The 9,839-nt window shown below is 41.9% G+C and overlaps 1 protein-coding gene across 3 annotated transcripts in view; it reads left to right on the forward strand.

The window, feature by feature from the left end:
- ATXN1 (ataxin 1) overlaps positions 1 to 9,839 on the forward strand; it is a 432,099-nt gene that overhangs the window by 243,822 nt on the left and 178,438 nt on the right. For all 3 annotated transcript variants that reach the window (XM_082345422.1, XM_082345423.1, XM_082345424.1), the window contains one exon: positions 2,872 to 3,000. The gene's annotated coding sequence lies outside the window, so the exon portion shown is untranslated. The remainder of the gene's footprint in view (positions 1 to 2,871; positions 3,001 to 9,839) is intronic.

A 9,839-nucleotide genomic window follows, 5' to 3' on the forward strand; every position in this document is an offset into this window, starting at 1 on the left:
TTTTCCTTAGTGGAAAAATTAAGTTGTACCAGCTCTGGGATGGTAGGGAGGGAACAAGAAGACAGTTCAGATGAACACAACATTTCCGTCGCTTTTTATTTCTGTGCATCATGCTGCTTACCTGGGTAAATAAACAGGTACCAAACCAAGAACCAAAAGAGAAGATGCACAGGACACTCTAGAAAGTGAGGAAAAATACCATTTCAGTCCAGGAGAGAACTAATAAAAACATCCTAATAGTCAAGAGGAAGCCAGCAAATTTGGAACCTAATAGAAGGTACTACGAAGTGGGATTTTTTGTTGTTGTTTTGTTTTTTGTTTTTAGAAGTTTACGTGTAATGTGATCTGTTTTTAGCCCTTTTAGGGGAGTGTTTTAAGAGGAAGCTTTTATTTCATTGTGATGGTGGGTTTTTTTTTTTTTTAATTTATTATTTATTATTTATTTTTGGCTGTGTTGGGTCTTCGTTTCTGTGCGAGGGCTTTCTCTAGTTGCGGCAAGCGGGGGCCACTCTTCATCGCGATGCACAGGCCTCTCACTATCGCAGTCTCTCTTGTTGCCGAGCACAGGCTCCAGAAGCGCAGGCTCAGTAGTTGTGGCTTATGGGCCTAGTTGCTCCGCGGCATGTGGGATCTTCCCAGACCAGGGCTCGAACCCGTGTCCCCTGCATTGGCAGGCAGATTCTCAACCACTGTGCCACCAGGGAAGCCCGGTGGGGTTATTTTTGATGCATTAGGAAGCCAGAGTCTTCCTTTTCTGTCACATCAAGTGTAATGCCTGCACTGAATAATGTTCCTCTAGCAGAAATTACTAGTTTGTTGCTCTGATGGCCCAGTAGTTGGAAAGAAGAATCATTTCTTATTTCAAGGTATTGAGAACAGTTCAGTTGCTCATTTCTTGATCAAGGAGACCCAATTGAAAAAAAGGGGAAAAAGATGAAATAACAGAAATTAATTGTACAGGTCTAGTCAGCTCACATCATGCAGAGGCTGTTTCCTCTGCCTGGAAACTTGATGACTGGTTAACTCTCGCTCATCTTTTGCTTCCCTGTTTAAGTGTTAATTTTGTAAGAAAGACCTTCCTTCTAAATGATGTTACCCCATTATGGGGTGATTGCAAATCAGTGTTATTTGTCCTTCTTAATGCCTATCTGCTTTTCGAATTTTATACAAGTATTAAAAATAGTATACTCTGATTCTTTCATATCTGTTCCTCTTGCAGCAGTGAGCTCCTTAAAGGCACAGTCCTTTGTCTGTTTTGTTCACCTTTATGAATATAGAATCTGGTGGATATAGTAAGCGCCAAGTAAAAATGTGTCCAGTGAATGAATGAATAAGAAAGCACTTTGTACACTTGAAACTAATACAATGTTTTATGTCAGTTATACCTCGATTAAAAAAAAAAAGAAAGCACTTTATAAACTGAATTCACTATAAAAGTCATGGTTAATTGTATTAATAGCAGACACCTTTCTCTCTTTCATCCTAATATTTTTCTCTGCATTTTAAAAAATTCTTTATTTTGAGGTCTACTTGTCAGTTTTTTGCCAGTTCCAAATCTAAGATTTGATATTATTCATTCTTGACTTTTTTTTGAGATAAGAGATCACATTTTTCCATCGAAAATATTCCTATATCCACAGTGCTAATTCTGGGATTCCCATTTTTGTTCAATGTACGCTTATGACTTTGAAAGAAAAACATGACTGGTACTTGTGGATGATTTATTTGGGAAGCAAACAAGATTCTAGCGTAGCATTTAAATTCTGTTTCTTGTCATCCCCAAAGCCACTCCTGTAAGCTTCCATACCTCAGGCATGCTCCTCAAAAGTACACAAGTCAAAATACCCTGATAATATTGGCCCAGGAAAAGTTTTTCCTGGCCCTGTCTTACAGGAGGGAAAAAAAAAAATCAAGAAATCCAGGTGTGGAAAATATTAATGAGATATTGAGAGTAAACTTAATCAGGATATGAATAGGTCTTTTCTTTAAAAGCAACAAACAAACAAAAATCACCCTGTCCTTTTCCATCAGGGCTTCAATGTGCCACTTCGGTGGGTGGAAGTGGCAAATGGCCAAGTGGAAAATTTCACAGCCCTGCAAATGTCCAGTGCACTCAACACTGCAGAACAGCAATCCAAGGGAAGGGTGCGGACCAAACCATCATGTTCCTACACATGCCTCTCTCACCAGTTTTCATCTCCTCTGCCTCTTCACTTCCTGATCCAGGCCTTTACTTTTCTTCTCCCTGAGATTCTAGATGCCTCTGTTTCCATCCTCTGCTTCCCTTGGCCCCTTGGTGGAAGAAGAAACATTTGGACCTTTGGGTGCCCCAGGGATGGTTGATTATGGGTGCCTTGCCAAAGCTGGCTTTTATATTCTGGCTCCAAGCTCAGTAACAGGCTTCTGACTACTAATAATCCTTTGTGTCTACGTGGCGCCTTTCTTCTCGGGAACTGTGAGTGCTCTGCCAGAGTGATCTTACTGGTCTTCCCAGCCACCCAGTGAGGTATGAAAATGGCAGAAGGTGATAGCCCTAGCTCCCTCCTTTTTGCAAGAGAGTAAACTCAAGTAGCTTATTTTGAGGCTGTGTTGCAAGTGTGCATCTCAGCTGGGATTGCATCTGAAGTCTCCCAGAATTGGCTTCACCTTGGGGTGGGGATGGGGGTGGGGGAGAGTCTTGGCCGCACCGTGCTGTCTCCTGGGACAAGAGCAAAAATACTGCATTTCCTTTTTAAGCAAAGCGTACTGGAGAATGGTCTTTGGTGAATTATCCATCAGTCTAATTGATCGTGAACTTCATTTGTTGAGATAACAAGGGATTTGACGATGCATTCGCCTTTCTCTTTTTCTTTTGTTCTGTTCCTATGCTAGGTACTTCTCCCTTCCCTGTGAAAGGAAGAAAGAACACGCCTGGGCCCAGGAGCGCTCCAGCTTCTTGTGGGAAGTCTCCATGGTGAAGGACAGGTTGGGGCTACCTGTGAACCGTGCACGGTGAATGTTGTAAGTTAACAAGATTTGCTTCTGCAGGGACTTGCCTTGTAACGAGTTGTGAATCATTGGATCCAGGAGCCAGGGTGCTGAAGTGGTATTAGCATTAGCTCTAGGTGATCCTCCAATTAATTTCTTTTTTTTTTTTTTTTTTTTAAGGGGGGGGGTAGGTTCTGTTTTTATTTGCCATGAACTTGACTTTCTTCAGCTTCTTTGGGGCACTGCTCATTATCTTCTTAGGGATCCAGTGTGGAAGACAGTGACTCTTTCAGTGTAGGAGTGCCCTTTCTCCTGGTGCAGTTAAATAGTATCAAGTTCAGAGCAGCCTCTTTAAACTGGGCTCTGGCAGTTCTTTTAGGTTGGTGGGTAGGGGGTAAACTCTTCCAGGCTAAGGTTTCCCAACCAGGATTTGCACCCTGCAATTATTTTATTTATGTGAAGTTTTTGATTGGAATGAAATGTTTTTCTGGCTTTCAAAAATCTGAGGTATGCAAGTACAGTCAGCTGTTCGGTGCTTCTCTTGCTTAAAATTGGCTGATTTATTGCTTTTTATCAGGCTACTGGGTTGGGGTTTTGAGATTAGTAGTTTTTGTGTGTCAGCTGCTGGTCACCTTTCATGAGGAGGTTTAGGATCCAGTAATTGAAGAGAAGGCACACTATAGGCTTCGAGAAGCTTATCCAGCACAAAACTTACGGGTTTGCCCAGCTCTGCTGCTTTCTGGAAGTTTTACCTCATTGCTAGACTGTGTCATAAAAGAAAAAAAGTTTAGAAGAGTTTTGACCGGGAAAGAGTAAAACTACAGGAAACCCAGGCTGGCCTATGAACATATTACCTTCAAATTTTAGAAAATGAAGCGCCAACTTCGACTTGGTTTTTGTGTGTGTGTGTGTAAATATGTATTTTATATATAGAATATATATATAGACACAATATATATTTATTTGTGTGTATATGTATTATATGTATTATATATGCAAATATGTATTTATATATATATATACATAATACGTATACATATATGTACGTATATGTGTGTGTGTGTATATATATATATAAATAACTTTATATCAAGTTTTCAGCTTCTTAATAATTTGGTCAAGAAACTTTTCCAGGCATATATTACCATATTTTTCAGTTGTGTGAGTTATTTTGAATGAGCAAAATGCAATAATATGAGGGCATATATCAGGGAGAAAAAGCATTGAAAAGAAAGATTTCCACCGAGTTTTTATTTCTTGGTTTTCTAAAAATTTGTATTAAATACACATATTTCTCCATACTTCCTGAGGGTTAAATAGTCATATTAAAATAAGCTTATTGAACTCAAAATCTCCCAGTGCCTCAGAGTAAATGGATGATGGGAAATGCTAGTTTTTTCATGTGCTTTCATTTTGTACATACGATCACATTGGTTCTGGTAGAAAGTATACAGCTCCTGGAATTATTGACCTAAATTCTATTCCTGGTCCTATGGTCAAGGTCAAGTAAGTCTGCAACCTTGGGCAAGTCACTGACCCCCATGAAGTGTTGGTTTATGAGTCTGTATATTGCTCTATGCTACTTGTTTATTGATGTTGCCATCTTGGTGTGGGCCCCCCAGAAGGAGCAGAGCCTTTTGTAACACACTTTAATCCTTACTAAAAAAAATCTCATATTCTAAAGGTTGCTACCACTATTAAGGAATAATCTGGGGGTCCTCTTGGATCTGGATGCTACAGTAGCAGTGTGCTTTTCTTGAAAGTATTTTCCCAGTCAGGCAGCTGGTAGAATGCACTTCTGGTAATGTTTTTTAAAGCATTTTTATCCTAGGAAACAAGTGTCTTATGGAAAAGTGCTTTAGGTTTCAGGTTACATTTAAAAGAACACTGCAGTTACTATAATCAAGATAGCTTTTGTTTCGAATTTGGTGGTGTTTTTTTTTCTTTAAACCATAGCTTTGAACTGCTCATGTGATAACCCTGTCAGATCTCAAACATGAAGTGAGGTTTTCAAAGACGTTCCAAAGTGTAAACCTTAAGATGCCACATGGCCAACTTGGAGTCATTTTAAAATCCTTCTTTAAATGGAGTGGGTTGAGAGAGAGGAAACTTTTTCAAAGGATGTGTGCTTGCACGTAGATGGGGTATGATAGTGGGTAGAAGAACATTTGAGTAATAATCACGGCAGCCATTGGAGTTAGTGGTATCCGCCCTCAGCAGCCCTTGCAGACTGTGCCCCAGACCCACCACCTGTGTAGCTCTCCTCCGCTTGTCCCCATTAACCACCTTTCAAATCCGCCACCGCCTTTCTAGCAGATGGACTTTGCTCCTCAAAGTGTCTCAGCTTGGCTCTAAGGTGCGGTATCTTATACAGAAAGGAGTGGCAAGAAGACTGACCTAGGAGTCGGGAGACCTGGGTTTTACCCATGATGCTGCAGTTGCCTGTATAACCTGGGGACCCCTAAAACCCTGGGGACCCATTTTATCCTGAGTAACATGAGAAAGTTGAGTTTAGTGAGCTCTGGTGATTCTTCTCAGTGTCTAACATTGCTTCAAGTATCAGCCTAGATGAGGCAGACTGGACCTTCATTTTCCCGTTTGGCTTCTAAGGGTCAGTGATTTGGTACAACTTCAATTTACAAGTGCTTTTAAAACATTGAGCACAGTCTTGTGGTTAAAAAAAAAAAAAAAGGAGGGGGGGGCTTCCCTGGTGGCGCAGTGGTTGAGAATCTGCCTGCTAATGCAGGGGACACGGGTTCGAGCCCTGGTCTGGGAAGATCCCACATGCCGCGGAGCAACTAGGCCCGTGAGCCACAATTACTGAGCCTGCGCGTCTGGAGCCTGTGCTCCGCAACAAGAGAGGCCATGACGGTGAGAGGCCCGCGCACCGCGATGAAGAGTGGCCCCCGCTTGCTGCAATTAGAGAAAGCCCTCGCACAGAAACGAAGAACCAACACAGCCAAAAATAAATAAATAAATTAATTAATTAAAAAAAAAGAATTATTATGTCTGTCACCATCCCACTACCCTTTCCAGAGGACCCTCCCAGGGACCATGTGACAATTGAAAGGTGTTTGAGTGCTTTCTGAGAATAGAGTTTTAGTCACTTAAATTTAGGATCCATACTCATTGGTCTTCTTGAAAATTAAATATGAACCACTTTTGAAATTTAACTTTTTAAAATAGTCCACCTCTGTACTCAAATATTAGTATATAGGTAAGGAGGCAGCGATCTGTAATTCTTTCCTAAGCTTCTCTTAAGCTTCCTTAAGTAGGTCTTCTCCATGTTGCCTCTTTAAAGCAGCCTTCCCTGGTCTATATAAAATAGCACCACCCCATCCCTCTCATCCTCTAGCCTACTTTATTTTTCTTTTAAGCACCTTACATATTATACATGCATTTGTTAATCATCCGTCTCCTCAGTTAGACTGTAAGCTCCATGAAAGCAGGGATAACATCATCATCATCATCATTATTCCTGGTGAATCCACAACACCTAAAATGCTGTTTGTCCTGTGGTGGGCATTCAGTAAATATTTGTTGAGCAACTAAGAGCAGAATAAACATATGCCAGGGCTTCTCACGTGTGGGCCTTAAGCCATTGAGAAAAGGACCATAAACATGGTTCTGATGAGAACTGCTTCAATCTGATAGTAGTTTGGTCAGGTAGAGGGAGGCGTGGAGAGACTAGTTCATTGTATTTTCCTTAGAAGTAGATGTTAAATGTTTATGATGTGTATAAGTCAATGTGGGAAAGGAAACCGTTGGTTTAAAAAAAAAAAAAAAAAGGGCTGTATAGAACTATCAATAGAGTTTGGGGATTTTCTGATGCTTGAATTCTACACTGTGTGTATTTCCTCTCCTTTTCCATTTGAGTGGTTTGCTGTGTGGGTTGTTTGTGAGCGGCCTGCCCTGGCATTCTGTGAAGGGTCGGGGTGTTGCCTTATAATCCTATCACTTTATCACTGTTCATGTTTACATCTATTTTCAAAGTGGCAGATGGACTTGGAGTGCCAAGGCTACCTAGAAACTCACCGTTTACTGAATACCATCATTTTCATTTTCTTTTCTTTTTGGTTGATGCACACTTTGGAATAAAAAACAGTGCACCGGTACAGACTGAGTGCACTGAGTGTTTTTCTGGTATGCAGGGAGAAGTTGACAAACACTTCCTTAGGGAGGCGTCATCCTGTGTGGCTTTTGAGAATCACAGGGATCAAGGTTTCTTGAATTTTCTGTGTTTATTGACCCCTTTTCAGAGTAACTGCTCTGAGAGCAGGAGTTACATTATTCCTATGAAGAAATGGAAAGACTCAAATAAACACCTCTGTGCCTATTTAGACAGCATTATGCTGCCTGTATAAGCTTTGAAAAATGGGAGCTGAATTTCTAGTCTCCAGAGTGAGAGAATTACACACACATACTCTAATCAGAGCGATCTGGGAATTTCCCTATGTGTCTGTCAATTTGTACCTTTTAGGTTTGCCATCTGTGATACCAAATTTTTTTTATGATCTCTAGTGCTGTCATAGAAAAAAAAAAACTGAAGTAGATAAGGGGATCAGAGGGAATGGGGGAGATTTTACTATTAGATAAATGAGGGGGGGAAGTCTCATTTTTTTTAATCCTTGCTTGTAATGGCCCTGTCAATGGGCCTGCGTGTTATAAAGGCAAAGAGGCTCTCATATTTCATGCAAGTACTCTGGGTGTTCTTTGTGTAACCTCGAGTCTTCTGGAATTTTCTCTTTCACCCATGTCTTTCCCTTTCCCAGACTTCCTCCACTTGCTTCTTACCGACGGCGTCACTCATTCCTGGCCACTGCTGCCTTGCGGTTGGGTGGGGGGCCTTGCATGAGCCGCCACTTCTGAGAGTTGATGTCAGCCCTACTTCCTGAGCCTCGGCAGAGGGCAGCCCGTCGCGGGCACCCCCGTTCCCCTCGCGTCATCTTCCCCTCGTGCTCAGCCTACTCCCCTCAGCGTCTCGGAGGGGAAGAGGGATATACTTGGAACCCTCAGAAGTTGTGGAAGGACAAATGTTCTTGTATCTTCTACAATATCCGTGTCCTGTGGGGGAAGAGCAGGCGCCTACAGCCTGGTCAGACTGCTTTCTAACTGAGTAGTTGCTGTTACGTAAAAAGGTTTTATGTTCTATTTAAGTTTCAAACTCACTGAATGAATCCTGTGTGTGAAAAGGTGGGTGCGTGCCAAGGTGTGCTCAGGTCTGTTAGAGATGCAGGGATGGGTAGCCTGCATTCACTGCTCGCCGGGATTTTCCTCTCTCCAGTCACTTTGGGAGGGGCAGAGTCGGGTGCTCCGAAAGGGGTGATGAGTAAGATTCTGCAGATTTGGGCTTTCAGGGAAGGAAGGCTTCACAGAGTGAGCGTCTGAATTAGGCCTTGAGACAGAGGCTGGGTTTCAACGCCGCGCGCGCGCGCGCGCGCGCGCGCGTGTGTGTGTGTGTGTGTGTGTGTGTGTGTGTGTGTTGAGAAGGCGAGGGAGGGAGGGAGGGAGAGATGATAAACCTAGTCTTTTCTTTAACTGCTTCTTCATCTGGGCAGATGAGACCTCAGAGCCAGAAATGTCTTTCCATCAGGAATGATGTGCCATGACCACTGACAAAGACATAGAGTGGGGACTTGGAGGACATGGGGACCATTCTTCTTTAGGGTCATTTTATATAAATATTTATAGGCAAAAGCTGAAGCAAGAACTTGGGCCACTTAAAGAAATGGTGCCTCCCCAACCCATGTAAAATGTAGTGTTTTCAGCTGAACTTCGCACAGAAACCACACCCGAAACTAAAAATGTATTGCTCAAGTGGTGTGTCTTTGAAGCGCTTGCTGTGGAAGAATCGGTATACACAGAAAGAAGGAAGGGCAAGGATGACTGGGAGGGAGTGGTGCCCTGGAAGGGGAATCTTAAGCCACGGAAAATTCTTCCAGACAGAGATCAGACATTGATCCGCTCTACCATCTTTGTTATAAGTATAAATGAATATGACTGTATAGAAATGACTGATGTAAGTCTTTTCTCTCCAAGTATATCATATCATAGTATTTAAATTATTTTCATTGTTCCTCTAAAAGATTGTTGTTTCTCCTTTGCTTTCTTAGAGAAAAAGTAAGGCACAGATAGGAACTAAGTGACATTTTGTCATAAAGCCAAAACAAAATCCGATAGTTCTTATCAGCAAATAAATTGTTCTTTGGGACTAATGTATAAAGAGAAACAGATAATTTCATTCTTTTAATTTCCCACGTTTTCACTTTTGTAAAATGATCATTTTTTAAGACCAGAAAATCAATTAACCCCTCCTTCCCTCAACATATATTCACATTAAATTTCCAGTGCTTACTATGTAATAAATTCCGGGAGGGGGACTCTTAGATTGAAAGAATTAACCCATCTTCTCTATGTCCTGAGGATTATGTTAACCTTTTGCAGACACCTGAATAAGAATGTTACATGATTCAAAAAAGTCATTTTCTACAAGCATAAAATGCTTTTTAGGTGAGATAGGTTTCAAACAGCTAATTTTACTATGTTGGGGGATTTTAGTGTTTTCAGTGTCAGTTTTCTTTTTTTTTTTAAATAAATCTATTTATTTTTGGCTGTGTTGGGTCTTCGTTGCTGTGCACGGGCTTTCTCTAGTTGCGGCGAGAGGGGGTACCCTTAGTTGTGGTGAGCGGACTTCTCATTGCAGTGGCTTCTCGTTGCGGAGCACGGGCTCTAGGCGCGCGGGCTTCAGTAGTTGTGGCTCGCGGGCTCTAGAGCACAGGCTCAGTAGTTGTGGTGCGTGGGCTTAGTTGCATCACAGCATGTGGGATCTTCCCGGACCAGGGCTCGAACCCGTGTCCCCTGCATTGGCAGGC

Source organism: Balaenoptera borealis, assembly GCF_965194805.1.
Source record: "Balaenoptera borealis genome assembly, chromosome: 12".
Classification (NCBI taxonomy): domain Eukaryota; kingdom Metazoa; phylum Chordata; class Mammalia; order Artiodactyla; family Balaenopteridae; genus Balaenoptera; species Balaenoptera borealis.